The sequence below is a fragment of the Lipophrys pholis genome, assembly GCF_963383615.2.
Source record: "Lipophrys pholis genome assembly, chromosome: 19".
Lineage (NCBI taxonomy): Eukaryota > Metazoa > Chordata > Actinopteri > Blenniiformes > Blenniidae > Lipophrys > Lipophrys pholis.
In genome coordinates, this window is record NC_137647.1 from 1244818 (window position 1) to 1262947 (window position 18130).

Consider the following 18130-nt stretch of genomic DNA (forward strand, 5'->3'; position numbering starts at 1 on the left):
ACAATCCAGTTATTGAACACTGCGTGTTTTCACTGTTTCTGACCGGGTTCTAATTAATTTATTACCTCCAGGACCTGGATCAGATCAAGGCTACTAAGCTGTGTGTGTGTGTGTGTGTGAGTGTGTGTGTGTGTGTGTGTGTGTGTGTGTGTGTGTGTGTGTGTGTGTGTGTGTGTGTGTTAGTCCAGTGATGGAGGCTGTAAAGTCCTGGGATCAGCTTCAGCCCTCAGTGATCCTGGCCTGATTAAAGCAGCAGCGGTGGAAGTGTCACTCATCAGGCGGAGAACACCTCACAGGAGAGACGGAGTGGCGTTGACGCCGACTCTGACCTTGTTGGAAACACTGCCGGCACTGTAATAAAGTCACCCTGCACTGTATCAAGCAGCTGGGAGTAAATCATCCGCAGGAACTAAACTCCACCTTGTAATAATCCATTATACGTGTTGATCATCCGCTAATTGGAAAATAAATGTTGCCTAAGACACTGAAGCGGTAAATATGGACGCCGGTGCCATGCATGTGTAATTGATTTCCCGCTCTCAATTTCCAAAGGATAACAGAGGAAATGAATTATTCAGAGAGTCCACACCTCTCAATGGATGGCTGACCTTTAGGAAGGACTTTAGCCACGCTTGTTAGCACCTGCCTGATAAACTCACAGCTTTCAAAAGGGCTCCAAAATTCACCCCCCCCCCCCCCCCCCCCATCACCCCCACCCCCCACCACCCCCCCCAATTCACTTTTGTGGAAACTTCAATTTGTCATGAAAATCTCCATCAGCTAAAGCGACTGATCACATTAGATCGGACCGATTGTAGGCTCATTACGCTCGATGCAGATTGAGTCATGCGGAACGTCGGTTCTGCTCATTTAGTTCTGCTGAAAGTTTCCTTCCACCCGAGGAGGCGGGTCTCCCGGAGCAGACTGCAGAACTGTTCTGGGCGCCTCAGGACCCGTTTATGAGTGAAGAACCTTTTGTTTTCCTAATTTTCTTTTCAGTAAAGTTTTGGGTTTTACACGGCAACGTTATGAAAATGACATTTCCTGTCTCCCAGGGTAGCACTTTTCGAAAACCCTCCGGAGTGGTGGAAACGCTCAAGGCAACTTTTCTGAAACGCTGCGCGTGACCACCGTGCTGGTGGTGAATAATTCTTGGTCCAGTGATTGTTTCACACGTTCATCTTTTTTCAGTGTTTCTGCCGTGTAAACGGACGTCGCTTTCAAAACGTTGCCGTATGAACGCAAAACTTTTCGGAAACAAAAACACAGAAACGATTTGTTTTCACTGTTTCAGGTCAGACTGAGGATGTTCAGATGAAAAGACTCTGATTCTAATAAGCGGCTCGACGTTTTTGTTGAACCTCTATTAAAAACTAAAAGCATCATAATCCCCTGAAGGCTCTGATACTGCAGCTTAATTCTAATCACTTCTTTTCTTTTTTCATTTTCATTTTTATTGTTTCCCTCATATAAGTCCATAACATAGAAACATAAAATACTTTGAAACAAGATTATTTTAACTTCAGGTACAGAAAATAGGTAAGACAAAGGAAACATGACATGGAATGGGAATGCATTAGGGAAGAAACAGTAATAAAAATAATTAAACAAAACAAAATAAAATAAATAAAAAGATTACATTACATTACATCAAACTTAACATCACACCAAAGTGCTGAAATCAGAAGAGTCGCACCTTTAATGACGAAGAAAACCAACAGTTTGTTGATGAAAGAGATTTGTTCTGCTGCTCCTCCGTCTCGATGCGTTCTAACACGAGGAGCGGCGATATTCCCTCCATCAGTCTGAAAGAGAATAAAACATTGGTCCAATACGCATGTTGCTCCTTCCGAGTGTAACTCCCAGCATGCCGCATGTATAAAATCCAACATCGTCTTCTTTTCATGCATTTCTGAGGAGCGGACTGAGATCTAAAGGCCAGCGGTTCTTTCATCGCTCAGCGGTTTGTTTGCCTCTCTGAAGCCCGGTTCTCTATTTTCCCCTGCTTTTCTTTTGAATTGATAAACCATCTGCTCCCGTGACGGCTGAGAGCAGAGTGTCATCAGCCGCGGTGCTCGGATGCTCGCAGATGCTGCTGACAGGCTGCCAGCCGGAGAACCGGAGTGCCGGAGAGCCGGAGAGCCGGAGAACCGGAGGGCTAGAGAGCCGGAGGGCCGGAGAACCGGAGGGCTGGAGGGCCGGAGAACTGGAGAACCGAAGAGCCGGAGGGCTAGAGAGTCAGAGAGCTGGAGAACCTGAGCGCTAGAGGGCCCAGAAAGCTGGAGAACAGGAGAACAGGAGGGCCAGAGAACAGGGGAACCGAAGAGCCGGAGGGCGAGAGAACTAGAGAACCGGAGGGCTAGAGAGCCAGAGAACTGGAGAACCGGAGGGCTGGAGAGCCGGAGGGCCGGAGGGCCCAGAGAACTGGAGAACCGGAGGGCTGGAGAGCCAGAGAACTGGAGAGCCGGAGGGCCGGAGGGCCCAGAGAACTGGAGAACCGGCGGGCCAGAGAACTGAAGAACCAAAGAGCCGGAGGGCGAGAGAGCTGGAGAACCGGAGAGCTGGATACGAGTCCTGCTTCGCACTGGAAGTGATTATTTCCTGGAAAACTTCTGGTGCCGTTTCTCTTTCCTTCTCTGACGTGTTTACTGTCAGAATGTTGGACGATCACCTTTGTTTCTCAGTAAATGCTCATACAGTGGTTTGCTCCGTCAGGTCACAGCAGGACGGTTCTCTGTGTGGACGTCGGCGGTGCAGTGGTGCAGTGGTTTGCTCCGTCAGGTCACAGCAGGACGGTTCTCTGTGTGGACGTCGGCGGTGCAGTGGTTTGTCCCACCGCATGACATTGAGGCCCTGTTTACATTCTGGGTGTCAGATTAACTCGATCGTTTAGCTCTGAAAAAGCATCTTTTTGGAAATGTTTCCACCGTGGAACTTTTTGAAAATGCTCCAAATTCGTCGAAAATGTTTCCAAAATGAAAACGCGTTTTCACTTGAACAGTCGTGTAAACGGCGTCAAAAAGCAAAGTGACTGACTCACTGCTGCCACCTGGGACAGGAAAGTGGAATTACCTCCATCTGAAATACCTTCAAAGCTCTTTCTTTAATACATGACAGCACACGGGTGTAGTTTCATTACAAAAACCACCAACAGCACCAACTAGTGGCCAAACAAGAAAACAGCCCCTCCCACCCGCCATTTTTAATCTACAAGTGCTGCGGCTTTCGTTCTCCCTTTTTGTTTCCTTTCTCTACAGCCACAGATCTACCTCTTTTAATCTTTTATCTTTTTAAATTTGTATTTATTCTGTGTTTTTCACTCGGGAGCTGCCACTCAATCTCATTGTTTCGTTTTTTACGACAACGACAATAAAGGCTTTTGACTATTTGACTGTTTGACTGTTCGACTGTTCGACCGTTCGACTGTTCATTGTTTCTGACAACGTGAGCTGCATCAGTTTTTCCGATGTTTTTTTTAAACATCTTTGAATGCATGTACGCGACACCAAGTGTGTGTCACAGTGGTGAAGTGGTGAGCTCTGTCGCCTCACAGCAGTAACATCCAGGTTCAATTGTGTTACATTTTTTGGAAATTACAATTTAATTACAAGCATCACTTGAGTCTCAACGGGGGTGGGGGGCGCTTCGCTTTAACCACAACAGGTGACATGTTTCAGTTGTGTGTGTGTGTGTGTGTGTGTGTGTGTGTGTGTGTGTGTGTGTGTGTGTGTGTGTGTGTGTCTGTGTGTGTGTGTGTCTGTGTGTGTATAAGACGCGTAATAATCTGATTGTGTGTATTTTGCAACGCTGGCAGCTGATTGGCTCCCTCCTAAGTGAAAAAAAAGAGCTGATCCCACAAAACCTCCTGGAAAACGGGTTCAATGAAGCAGGAAATAGCGGTCAGGTAATTACACATGAAATCATAATTGAAACAACAAATGGCTCTGACCACTAAAAAAAAACAACATTTGTGTTCTTCATGAGCAGTTCTTCAGGAGACGAACTCTGGCAGGGTTTCTGGGTTGTGATGGAGGTTGTGAGGGTGGCCTGTTGTTAGTTTGATGTTTATTTAATTTGGCTGAGGCTACAGACTCCATCTCCTCCCTTCATTATGCAAACCAACACAGAGAATAAGCATATTTTAAACGGCGCACACAGCCCTCTCTTAGCTCGGGAAATTTATTTGCAGGGGAGAAAACAGGATTTTCAAAGCCTCTTGTGCACACGGCTCCTTATATACCTTTTTAAATATTCCATAAAGACTTAGAGGCTTTCTGGTGGAAGCAGCTTGAAGTGAAAATGCGAAGAGACTGCAGACGATCGCCCTCAGCTCTCTGTCTCGCAGTGTAAATAGCTTTTTGGGGAACATCATCATGCTGCAACATGTTTGCTTGAAGTGACAGACGCTAGTTTGGTTGATGAAGAGGCAGACTTGCATGTTGGGGCACGCCGCCAGCTGCGAGGGGCCGAGGCGGCGAAGGAAGCAGCGTGTAAAACACAAAAGCTGCACGGGGAATTCTCCGTTTTGTTCCATTATTCAGCTGCCTTCCTTTGAAATTGGGCTTATGTATGATTGAACAGGGCTTAATTTTAGATTCGGATTTTCTGGGAAGAGCTCTCACTATTTTAAGCCCTGACTTCTGTCATGCTGGCGGAATCTCTGACACGAGGACAGCTGGTAAACGACACGGTTAATATGCACTCTGCATGGTCACCTCGAGAGGAGACGGCAGCCTCTAATGCTGCGGCCGCGGCGGCTAAGCCGCGGCAGGAAGGATCGATGTGGCCCTCAGCACGTGTAAATATTCATGTCAATATAAGTGACATGCACTCGTGGAGAAAACTAGAATACATACTGCAGCAAGAGTGGAAAATCATTTGCTGAAGGTTAAATACAGCCCTGGAAGAGCAACACATTTAGGTCTGCATATAGAAGCGAAGGGAAGAGATTTTCCTGTTTTCTGCAGGACGTGGTCTCTTTTCTCGGCCAAAAACAAAGTCTGCCAGTTTGAAAATGTATAGATGGAGCCACTCCACTGGATCCTCTAGATGGATATTGTTTTGCACAAAACGAGCCTTTGCAGTGGTGTGCGGCGCCGTATAAATGCTGGATGAGGGGCTATAAGTGAAAGTTCAGTATGATAAATGTGGCTCTTTTTAATGTGCAGCACTTCAAACAGACACGGCTCAGCTCTCAGGGAACATCCGCTGTTCCCCAGAGGCCACTCCAAACATATTGACACTCTTCTTTAGTCATTTCCAGACGCAGGCACACACATCCAACATTTGGAATTTTACTTTTCTTCTTATAGTAATATAGTGTCCGAGTTACTTATTGTAGAGTTTCTCCTCAATAGATTCTAGTTTAATGAGGTGATGTCAGGGTGACCCAGTGGAGTAGTGGTTAGTGCTCTCACCTCACAATGGGAATCTAATGGGTTCAAATACCATTTGTGTGTGTGTGTGTGTGTGTGTGTGTGTGTGTATTCTACAATTTCCCGTCCTCTTTATTGAAACGGGGTGAGAGGTTGTGACTTCCCTGTCCTCAAGTTACCGTTGTGTCATTTCTGCTCATAACACGGTGTCACTCTGTTTCTCTGCATGTGAGACGCCGGCCTAACGAAGGATAGCCCTGAAGAAGAGAAGAAGAAATGAGGAGCCGCCGCCGCCGCCGCCGCCGCCGCCGGAGCACAAAGTGCCTCCTCCTCCTCCTCCTCTTCTTCCTCCACTCCTCAGGTAAAACAGAGCAACATATCTGCATGCAGACGGTCTGCCCCCGGCTTAGGAAAAAAACTCAATATTGCTAATTGTTAGTGTGAAACCCCCACAGTGCACGTCTATATTATGTTTGAATTCCATTTTATTATGTTATGTTAGCGGCGGTACAGGGATGAATTCATAATACATTAATCCGGAGGATTACACTGGCCTCCAAGGAAAGGAAAGGAGCTGATGGAGGGATTAGACTCTGAAAGAAGCAAACATACCTGTAGGGTTAAACTGATATATTGCTTTCATTGTGCTTATTTATCTTTGATCTCTCTGGTTCTGGTCTCGGGCCTGTTTAATGAGATATCTTCATCACGGTCCAGCCGCAAGTCTTCATTTCCCTCTAAAATAACTGTTGACTTTCAGTTTATTTCAGGAGAAATGAACAAAAATTTGTGGAGAAATTAATAGAATCAACACTTTGCGGGTTACCGGTTTAATTCCAAGTATAGAGGGCGTCACAGTGGTGTAGTCGTTTGAAGTTTTACCTCATAATAAAGTCTCCGGTTCAACGCCGGGTTAGTCTTTCTCTGTGGCGTTTGCACCTTCCTCCGGTGAGTTTTCTCCGGTCCAGAAGCAGAACGCTCAAGTGATTTGATCTGCGATTTAAGGAAAAATACTCAAATTCCCGGGCGTCGCGGTGATTTAGTGGTGAGCATTTCCAGCGTACAGCGAGAGAAGCTGGGTTTGATCCCGGCTTCCTGTGGGTTTTGCATATCCTGCTAGACTACTGGTCTGGGCGTTTTGGCTTCAGCGCTCTACTGCCGTAACCTTAGTTCAATAGTTGTGGCCTCGGACCCCCGTGGTCCAGCGACAGATCACAGACTTGCCCTGCTCCGACGCTGGATATTTACACATAAATTAAACTAGAGCTACACTCGGTAGAGCACACACCGTCGCCAACGCCACATTTGTTTATGGAACTGAGTTAGCATTGCTAGCATGATAGCAGTTAGCTCATATGCCTGTCAGATGCCTGTCAGGTAGGGTTAGCCATCACCGAGTGAAACACTCAGCAGGGAGCGTCTCCATGGCAACAGACGCTGATCTCCTTTAATTTCCTCCATACTTGGCGGTATTATTTTGACAGCCACCGTTATAACGATCCAACTTGGTGGTTCGTCCACCAGAATGTTCATGTAACGATTTCCTTCTCGCGCTGTCCACGTGTGGAAGTGAGGAGGTGAAGATGCTCGTCAGTTAAATCCGTTGAACTCGTACTTGTTAGATTTAATCTCTTTGAACCTTCTGGCTAAGATAAGCTCCACACAGTAAGAGACGTAAGAATCCTCAGCATCACTCATTAGAAACGTCTTTACCCGGCTGGTTAGTTTCCAACCAGATGAGTATTTGGACTAATCGGGAGCTTGTTTTAATGAGGGAAAGGTGGATGATTAAAGTCTCTCCTTGAAGGGATGCAGGTGGGAGGCGAACACCTGATGAGGCAGACCTGACAAGGTCGTGTTTTCCTCAGACTTGATCTTCATCCCGGCGATAACGCGGCGGTCTGACATCCCATTAGCTCGCGGCGGCGCTCTTCTCCTTTGTCCCGATGCAGCTCGTGGTCAGACGATGTGTTTGTGGTTATTTACTGCCTCCGGAGGAGGGTTTCCTAATGAGTTTCCTGACCCCGCTGACCTCTCCTCTGGCACGCCGGGACTCGGCAGACACAAACAATTGTTGGTTAAATTGTTCTTCATCTCTGCAAGAGTCGGATTTGTTTATATCAATAAGGAGGCAAAGTGGCTGTGATTTGATATTTTCTCTTTCCTCTCTGGTGTTTTCACACGAGATTAAATGTTTTAATCCCATAATAATAAAAAAACCAGTATATCCTGCCTCCATTTGAAGAAATGACTAACGCTGTACATTCCCACTGGCAGTGGTCTTGAGGTGTTGGCTGAAAGCTAAATGGCTGTGGAGATTTGGAGAAACTTGTGTCGACACTCAGGAGGAGGCGGAGCTTAACGTCACAATGCGACGGACGCGTCATATATTCCAATACATGTCCCAATACTTCGATTGACCCAATAACCTTGTAATCCACTGGTTTCCATGGTGACAAATGTGGCGTTGACGAAGGTATGCGCTCTGCCGGGTGCCCGGTCTAGTATTCTAACAAACAAACAAACAAACCCTCGCCTCGTGACCGCTGGAGGGACAGGAAGTCATTCGTGCCGTTGGTGGTTGTTGTGTCTTTTTCCAAGATTCTGATTGGCCGGCGTGGCTTTTTGCTTCCCGTTACACTGCCCCCTATAGGTTTGTCACGCTCATATCAGCTCTTAGCCAGGTTTTTGTGCGGGTTTGTGCAAATGATTTAAACGATGTGGTCTGAACAATGTTATTTTTGAAAACGTAGAGGGGGAAATATCCGTTTTTGTAAATACTCGACTGTGTAAACGTGGCCTGAGAGTTATGTGTTTGTGTATATCCCCCCCCCCCCCCCCCCCACCCCCCCTTTTGGAGGAGTTTGAGTGGTGCCCACCCTCCTTCTCTTTGGAGGAGTTTGAGTGCACCCCCCCCCCCCCCCCCCCCCCCCTGGAGGATGCCCGGGTGCTGGCGTGTTGACAAGAGCAGCTGCCTCAGTCAACCCTGTTCACTGATAAGAAGCAGCACATCTAAAGACTGAATAATGGCCTGCTGTCCCCCCGCCTGCAGATCACTCCCAGGCTGCAGGACGGCGGGGGACAGGCAATCAGCCCTCAATCTGCGGGCATCCAGAGGCGTGGATGATGTGTTTACACTGACATCAGCACAAGCGGGACACCTGTACGACACACACGGTGGCATGTGCTGCCCACAACTGTTGAGCAACGCTGCACTTCATCTTCAGTGCTGCTTACACCTACTGCACATCCTGTAGACTCCCTCCTCTCTGTGATAAATCCTGTGTGTTTCACAATATTGTACTCCCCCCCCATCCACCTGTATCAAAGCCTCCCTTTTTACTTCTTTTGGCAAGAAAGAGTGAAGCCCTTATCTCTGTCCTTCAAATGTCTTGTAAACAGGATTTGATGGACTGAAGCTCGTGGAGGTGTGGAGAGCAGTGATGAGCATCGCTCGCGCTCAGCAGTCCAACAGAAACTTCTCTGTGTGAAACTCGGTCTCTGCACCAGCAGCCTCGCCGGCTGTCTGCCGCCGGCATTATCAGCGGCTGACAGTTTTATAATTCTGCGGGGATAATGAGATTACGCGCTGCAATCTCTGTAACGGCCAGTCTGAATATTGCATTCCAGTATGTCTGTAGCACCGGAGTCACATTAAGTTCCAGCCATTCTCAGATTTAAGGCTCAGTTGTTATACGGGGAATTATACACACTTCTGCTTGCCGACGCGGGTATACCATTCGGCCGTAACATTATGACCACCGGGGGAAAAGTAAATGATCTGGTTGAGATGGAACCTACTAGTGGGAACCGCCTCTAATTAAGGTCACGTTTACATGACGTGTAAAGTGACAACACATTATGCTCACATTTTGAAAACGATGTCCGTTTCTATGGAAATAGCAGAAACGCTGAGGACAGTGTAGTTAGCATGTTGGTCCACTAGTTGGCGCTGTTGTTAGTTTTAGTACTGAAAGCACACACACACACACACACACACACACACACACACACACACACACACACACACACACACACACACACACACACACACACACACACACAGCAGAGCTCTAAACATGAACACTGAGAGAACACAGACATTCTAGTGACCACCAAGTTGGATTGTTCTTACGGTGACTGTCAAAATAAAACTACCAAGTTGGATTGTTATTATGGTGACTGTCAAAATAAAACTACCAAGTTGGATTGTTAATATGGTGACTGTCAAAATAAAACTACCAAGTTGGATTGTTATTATGGTGACTGTCAAAATAAAACTACCAAGTTGGATTGTTAATATGGTGACTGTCAAAATAAAACTACCAAGTTGGATTGTTATTATGGTGACTGTCATAATAAAACTACCAAGTTGGATTGTTATTATGGTGACTGTCAAAATAAAACTACCAAGTTGGATTGTTAATATGGTGACTGTCATAATAAAACTACCAAGTTGGATTGTTATTATGGTGACTGTCAAAATAAAACTACCAAGTTGGATTGTTAATATGGTGACTGTCAAAATAAAACTACCAAGTTGGATTGTTAATATGGTGACTGTCAAAATAAAACTACCAAGTTGGATTGTTATTATGGTGACTGTCATAATAAAACTACCAAGTTGGATTGTTATTATGGTGACTGTCATAATAAAACTTACCACTATGAAAATTTTATGTTTTCACTTAAAAAAACACTGTGGTGTCAACAGGGCCTCATGTTGATGTGTTACAAGCAGAAAATGTGGTAGCATTAATGTTTGTCTGATAAGAACTATATTCAACGAAAGGCCAGAGAACCTGAGAGCATCTCCAAACTCTGCTGTGGTCAGTTTCTATCAAATCAATAAAAGCAGGCTCAAGTTCAAGACACAAGGGCAGGTCATGATAGACTGGCTTCCATCTTATTTTGTAATTCATATTAAATACATTTAGTTCTATTAATGTGTCCTTGAATGACGGATATAAATTTGAGCTCCACTTCTTGTTCTCAGCTGCTTGTGGTCGTCTTCTTACTGAAAGGTTGTGGGTTCGATCCCCAATCAAGCCCTGTGAATGTGACATTTGACACGAAAGCATTAAAGAAATGTCCCATTAACATTCAGCTTTACCATTTCCCTTTTGGATGAAGTAAAATTCACAAGTCACAAGTACGAAAGCTCATTTTCCTGGTGAATATCTTCCATCTGGCTCAGAAAAGGAGACTTCTTGGTCGGTAAATGTGAAAAAAAAAGTGTGAAAACAGCATAAAAACGTAATCTTGGATTAATGCAGCTGTTTACTCCGAACTATACTCTTATAGAGGCAGCAGCTGCACCAGTGTACTGTATGTGTGATATATCTGAAAATCCCCAGCGCAGCATATGGAGAAAATGAGTAAAACCGAGCAGGAAAGTGCCACCAGGAATACTTAAAGAGTTCCCAGAGTTTCCTCCACAAAACTCTGAACTTCCCTCAGAAATGGATTTGAGCTGGAGCTCAGCCACTGTAACCGCCGCGCCGCCGACTCTTATGCACCTTCTTTTTTTTTGGGGGGGAAAAAGGTAATTAACTGAGCCGTAAAAAAGCCCAGACAGTTTATTGGACTGGCAGAAACAAAACGTATTATCTGATGAACTCCTTTCTTGTGACTAACTCTTGCTAGTTGCAAACGGGACTCTTCCTGAATTTTAATTGCAGATATTGCATTCCTGTGGTGGAGCGTTGCCTCCAGAGTCGACTCTGTTGAGGACAAGTTGCACTTTTTGTTCACAAAGAACTCTTTATTTTGGACATTTTGCTAACTCGTGTCTTTGTTTTTGGATTTTGAACGAATTGAATATTAGTCAGAAAATCCAGCAGTTTGGACCTGAGCAGGGACGGGCACCTTTTGCATTTGAACCATTACAGTACCGATACCCAGTACCCGGGAATCGATACCGGCACTCAACGGTACCAATATTCAGTACTTTTGTTTGTTTATGTGGTAATAGATGTTAAATCGTTTAAAAAATTCAATTTAACATATTTATTTCTCAGTATATAAACTTTAAGAAAACATCTGGTGAAGAAAGTTGAATTTGTCTGCAGTGTCCTGAGGCTCTGAAACCCAAGTTACATGACTACTTTTAAGTGAAATCGCTTAATTTTTTGGCGTTTAATTTTTTGGAAAAGTTTCCCTGGAAATGACAGAAACAGTGAAATCAATCAATGTAGTTATCATGTTGGGCCACTAGTTGGTGCTGTTGTTTGTTTTCGTAATGACACCACACACACATGCTGCAGAGAACAATCTGACAGACGACCAGGTCGGATTGCCAACTCTTAAACTACCACGTCATCGTTTTCAAAATGTTGCCTTATAAACCAGAAACGTTTCGGAAACGAAAACCCAATCAGGATTTTTTTGACCCTTTAAAGCTGCCGAAGCAGATCTGGTCCTCCAGTTGACCCAAACAGTTAAAGCTGCACAGGCTCATCTTTAACCCTTTTAAACTTTTCTTTCAAACTAATAATGTATTCATGCCAATCATATAAACCATTATTGAATGTATTATATAGGCAGACTAGCTACAGCAACCTAAAGCCGGGAGACGTTCTCATTGTGTTTTTGAATCTGAAAAGGAACATGATGAATCGAAGCTATAAAAACTCCTCGGCTGATTCCTTTGCCGTCAGTGAAACTTTTTGGACTCTGAAGTGACGTGAGGATGTTTGCTCATTGCAGGAAGCCTTCCTATACAATGCAAACAGCCCCCCCGCCAGCTTCCTGCGGCGCCTCGGAGAGCCGTCTCAGAGGCATCACACGAGCAAAGAAGAAAAAACACACAATCAAACATTGGTGACAAAGTGATTCAGCCTCTGTGGTGATATGTAGCCAGCTGCCACCATGGCTGTTTATCCCTCATGCATAATTCATTGACAATGCATGACCCATAATGCATCCTCTATCCATTAATGAGACAATGCTCATTACTTTCCCCTCTGCTTATCGCGCAGCTTCACAACAAAACAAAATCAATCTGCGTCACCGGCTCCTGTTTAGGTCGGGGGAACAAAAAAAAAGCCAAATATTGCTGAGCAGTGTGTCTTCTGTCTGTGTTTAAGATTCAAAGAGTCCCTTCTGTTCAGAGCAGAAACAACAATCCCAGCAATCAATCTGATTTTTAAACAAAGCCAGGCTGTTTGGAGAAGATGGGTGTCCCCTGTATACTTACCAGAGCCTGCAATGAGGACTGAGATCAATAACAGATACTAAGAGACTCCTGCATCCAAGACAAATGTTGTTCTTCTGCACTGGTAAATAATGAAGCAGGAATAGCTGGATTTATATCTTGTCCAAAGCTGACAGAGAAGTTTGTTGTTTAAAAATCAGCGTCACAGTCCGGCTGACGGAGGAGTCAGCTGCGTCTGAGTCTGCAGGGGAAACTGGCCTCATTACGCCGGAGCGAGAGGCCGTCTTTATGGAGCGACACACCATTCTTTCTCTTTCTTTTCAAGGGATTTACAGACATGTCTCAAATATGATGTGTGAGCAGTTGTGTTGACTGCACGTACCTGCAAAACGGCAACCTGGTCCTGACGCACACCGAGCCCGAGGCCAGGTGGAATCTGTTCACAGCAGAACATACACAATCAATACACAATCAGGTTATCCACTTGTTTCCCCACTGCTGGGTAATTACTACCTTAAACAGCCCGCGGGGCTCTGACATGGGAATTTTTCGTAATCCTCTGGGTGTCTGAAGCCCAGAAATTAAACTCAAAAACAAACTTTTCTCGGCCATAACCAAGATCTGATATGGAGACTAAAACCTTGTTTACACGTTTCAAGTGAAAACACATCGTTTTTGTTTCTAAATACTACGAAACCTTTACATTATCACTTGATCTCAGCGGAGCTTTCAGGGAGCTACAGGGTCATAATCACAGCCACCGTCCACCCAAACCACCTCCTGCCATTAAATACAACCAGGCGTCAACGTTCAGTGGGAAAACTTCAGTAATATAGGAGTTCTTGGAGTCATAATTAGATATCTGCGATTCTCAAAGTAAACCAGATGATAACTTTTGATGCCATTGGGACTGCAGAAGATACAGAATCCGGTTACTAAAGATCAACTTGGTTCCACATGAGCCACTGATAGAATACTGCCAAACACATCAGCTCCTTTGGAAAGGATTTACCTGCAAGGTATGCAAACGTATGCAAAGGGAGCTCAGAAGTGGTAAATTCTACATCCTCAGTTTGAAAAAGATTGAGACAATGTGTGAAATGAAATTTACAAATGATGGCAAAATCTTGTCATCTGTGATAATTTGCTATATGAAAAAACGACCATATGTGAAAATCCTAAAAGCTTCCATTAAAAAACTACAATAACTGGCAATATGATGTTTATTAAAAGTCATTTTGAGAAACACGTGAAGCGGACACGTTTTAAATCAGGATTTGAAAGAATCAAGATGTTTAAGTACATCTATTAACCATGAAGTACTATTACCCCGAAGCTCTGAAAAGACTTCAATGTTCGTGTAAATGTATTTTGCCGAGTGAGAACCGATGGTGGTGAGGTTTGGGTCGTTGACCCGGCACTAAATCTCTCAGAAAGCTCTGGAAGAGTATCAGAACGTCCTCCTGGGAACAGATGTGCCCCCGATCTGAGAGTCCTTCTCGTCACTTCAGCCCCTGGATGAACCGCGACAGCTGCCGCGCCCCCGGCCTCCTGACGGAGCAGAGCCGGGCTGTTGGTGAAGACTGATTTCGTAGGTTGATGATTTCACCAACAGGATTTCGTCCACTGAGCCAGATCACATTCCTCGTTCCAATCCCCTCCCCTGGTGAACGAGTGTGAGGGTGAAGCCGGCTCAGCCCAGGTGAGCACCGTGACGTGGAGGCCGCGGGGTGTTAATTGAAAGTCGGACTGTGTTTCCTGGCTCAGACGTCCGACCAGACCAAATGAAAACCAGAGTTATTTAGTGAAACCTCAGTCTTTGTCGGGGCAACGCCGCTTCCACGGCCGGCGCTTTGCTTCGCTCAAGCACTGTTTGGCATCACAGTTCTACGGCGGCCCAGAAGGGTCACCACCACTCACAGGCTGTTTTGTCAAAGGAATCCGGATCCATCAGACCAGACCACCTTCTTGTGTTGCTCTGAGGTGTGATGCTCCATTGTTGATGATCTGTAGCTTCAAGGCACAACAATCTGCAGACTCACAATAAACATAACAAGTTCCTAGCTCCTCCTTGATTTTCCTCATTTGAATATTGGATCATAGGAGCTGCATTCAGAATCTGCTGTGTCTGTGTGAGCTGGACTGGCTCCGCCCACACATGCCCATCTTGGTTGGGATTGGCTAAACCCCCGATGACACTATATAGGGTTTGATTTCTGATTGGCTGGTTGGAGCAACACACTTTTTAAAACCTGAAACAAGCCAGGGAGAGAGAGGACAGACTGTCTTCACTTCTGGGACGTCAGTCCAGGTATGGGGACGAGTAGTACTGCTGGAGAACCTTTAGAAAGTGGATTTTACAGAATGTGACTCCTTTAAAGTTACACCATGTTGAATTGTTGTCATTCCACTTTGCTGCATTGGGGGGCAGCAGTGAGTCAGTTACGTTGCATTTACACCCCATTTACACCACAACGTTTCAAGTTTCATTACAGAAACAAGCAACAGCACTAACTAGTGGTTCAACATGCTAACTTTTACTGGCCGTGGTGTAAACGGGGCCTGAACCAGAGAAGCTGCTGTTAATGTCAGGACTTGATCATGAGCTTTCTTCTCATCTTGTGCCTGATGTTGTTTCCAGCACACAGAAATCTGTGAGGACCTGAAAAACACATGTGAACTTGAATCTGTGTGAGAGTGCGACGTAGCACATGTTGACCGAGACCATGAACGGCTACAGAAAAACACCCTCAACCAATGAATTGACGAGAAATCAGGATTATCAATCAGCGTATGGTGGATTTCGTCTTTGTGCAGCCTCAGCAGAACGTCGGACCGGCCGGCCTCCGGATTTGAAGTGTGATCGGCGGCGAGGCTGTAATGACGGTCCCCAGGTGTTTCATGCAGATCCGTCTCGTATTCGGCTCCTCTGACGGAGCAGCGCTGCGATTCAGGCTGCAAATTCTGCCGGGGATGATTACGTCCGAGGCAGAAAGGGACAGCTGCCAACCGACGGAGCTTTCAGCCATTCACAGAGCAAATGTGGAGAGTGTTGATAAAAGACCCCCGCACACACACACACACACACACACACACACACACACACACACACACACACACCGGAGTGTGTGTACTTCAGCTTTCCTCCGCTGGACCTGATCATGTGTCCTGTAACATATAGCTGAGACCACAGCTGACGACCATCTTAGACATTGTTTTCCTCCCATTGAGCTGAATAATCACACTTTATTCTTATTTAGCTGGGAGAGTTGTTGATTAGAACACAATGATCACCTCACCTCCAGGAACGCAGCAGAGGGAAGAAAGTCATCTGATGGTTTGAAATCATAAAGAAATTCTATATATTTAAGCTATAGATTCCATAACTAGATGTTCTGTGCTTTTTAATGCAGGTCGCTTCTCTTAAAGTTCCTCCAGCAGAACAACCTTCAACCTGGTCTTCCCATAAAGGAGGTTCTGTCCAGAGAACCAACCAAACCAGAACCTCTCCTCTCATTCCAACCTGCAGGTTCCTCAATCCTTCACACCAAAGTCCAGAAGTTTCCAGACAAACCATCAAACTGTTGATGTTTCCTGACTGACGCCATCTTGGGAAGCCCGCCCCAAGGGATTGTGGGATATCCAAGATGGCGTGGCGGCGGCGATCCAGGGGACAAACCGGATCTTGCTTCAGGAGTTTCTGTGACGTTAGGAAGTCGACAAACCCGGGTATCTTTCGCACAAAATCGAAATGCTGGAGATACCAGTTTGTCTGAGTGTGATGAGGAATTCCCCTCAGAAAGGTTCTGACGACGTTTTAGACATGAACATCAACAAGTACAACTGGATCCCAAATATTTCATTTTTCCCGTGTGGATTCTGGGAGAGGAACTTTAATGTGAAGTGGAAACATCTACATAATTGGCTTCTCACGTATTCATATGGCTTCTCCTCAGCTGAAACCCACAATCACGAGATAAATCAGGACTTCCAGGTCGAGGGGACTTGATTGTGAGTCCGTTCACATGCAAGGACACAGTGGGGATGAAATGCTGCTCCGCTGAGGCCGCTGCTCTCACAATTAACATTCAAGGACGCGGTCAACATGGGGTGCAGAGGCAAACAAAAACAAGGCAGGAGCAGGGGAACTAATATTAATACAAAGAAAGAAGCGTAAAGCGAAAGTATTTCTAGATTCTGATCCCAGAGGTTAATGTTGTGACGCCTCGCTATATGAATTTATTATTGTGATATCAACAAGTGCGTGAGTGATTTGTTATGTTCCCGTGCACTGTGCTTTAATGCTCTGCAGTTCAAAATGACAATATGAAAACAAGGGTCAATAATTACTTGACATGCACCATCTGACGATGTTTTTCTTGATTTATTTTATTTTATTACTGTTATTCATTTATTTATTATTTGAGAGGAAAACTTTGTTGTTAATTTTCTTTTCTTTTTTCTTATTGTTTTCGTATTCGAAATAAACATTTCAATCAGACACGCACCAATACCAGTATCGTATCGGGTCTGGTACTGCACAGAGTACTCGTAAAAGATCCTTAATCCAATTATTACTCGATGTCATGCGTCAGCAACGTCGCCCCCTGGTGGACAACAGAGCCTGAGCGATGTCCACGGTTTGGAGATTCTTTAAAATGAATTAGAATAACAAAAGTACGATGGACTGTAAATTATGTTTTGACAAAATGTCAAGAGGAGGAGAAACATAGTTCATACAACAACAGAAACTTAAATCAGCAGCAGAGTCCGCCCAACGTCGCGCAGTCGTTTACCTGCTCAGTGGATCCAGTTGTGCTAAGCCGCGCTACATGCTACATGCTAAAGAGTTCAGGGCTCACACAGTACCGTTGCTTTAAATTTCTGAAAATTATCGGACAAATAATGTGCTTAATACACCACCTAGTGTCAAGAAGCATTATTACAAGTTCTGAAAAAATCTCTGCAGCACAACACAGAACATTAAAGCTCCTTCAAGGTAACATCACACGTTTTGTTGGTTTTTATTGACGGGTTCAGGTCATTTTAAACTTGCTTTTGTTTTTCTTAAAATGTGCTGCAAATGCCTAAAAAACCACGAGGCGCTTCGCATTGGAAATCGATGTTGTGTACTATTGACTTGGATGTGAGCATGCAAAATAATTCAGCATCAATATCAGCATCAGGGGGACCTCGTCCATGCAATCAAGCAGGTTGCACAGAAGCAACACAAACACACTCCAAGGACACTGTGGCACTCAACATGCATGTGCACAAAGCAGTGGACGCCACTGCACCGATCAGAAGCATTAAATAGTAAATATTTAAATTCAAGAGGCAGTTCATGCTTTTAAAATGTGTTTACTTTGAAATTCAAGTGTTATTTAAACAAAACTTTAAACTAGTTCAAATGATCCTGAATAAACCAGCAAACGTTTATAGGGAATGTGTGTGTGTGGATCATTTGATGTGTGTGTGTGTGTGTGTGTGTGTGTGTGTACCATTTTAAAATAGCAGTGTCTTCTTTACTTCACTGCTGATTCAGTTGATATATGTACTTTTCTCATTAATGGCGAGCTTCGGAGACGCTCAGCAGACA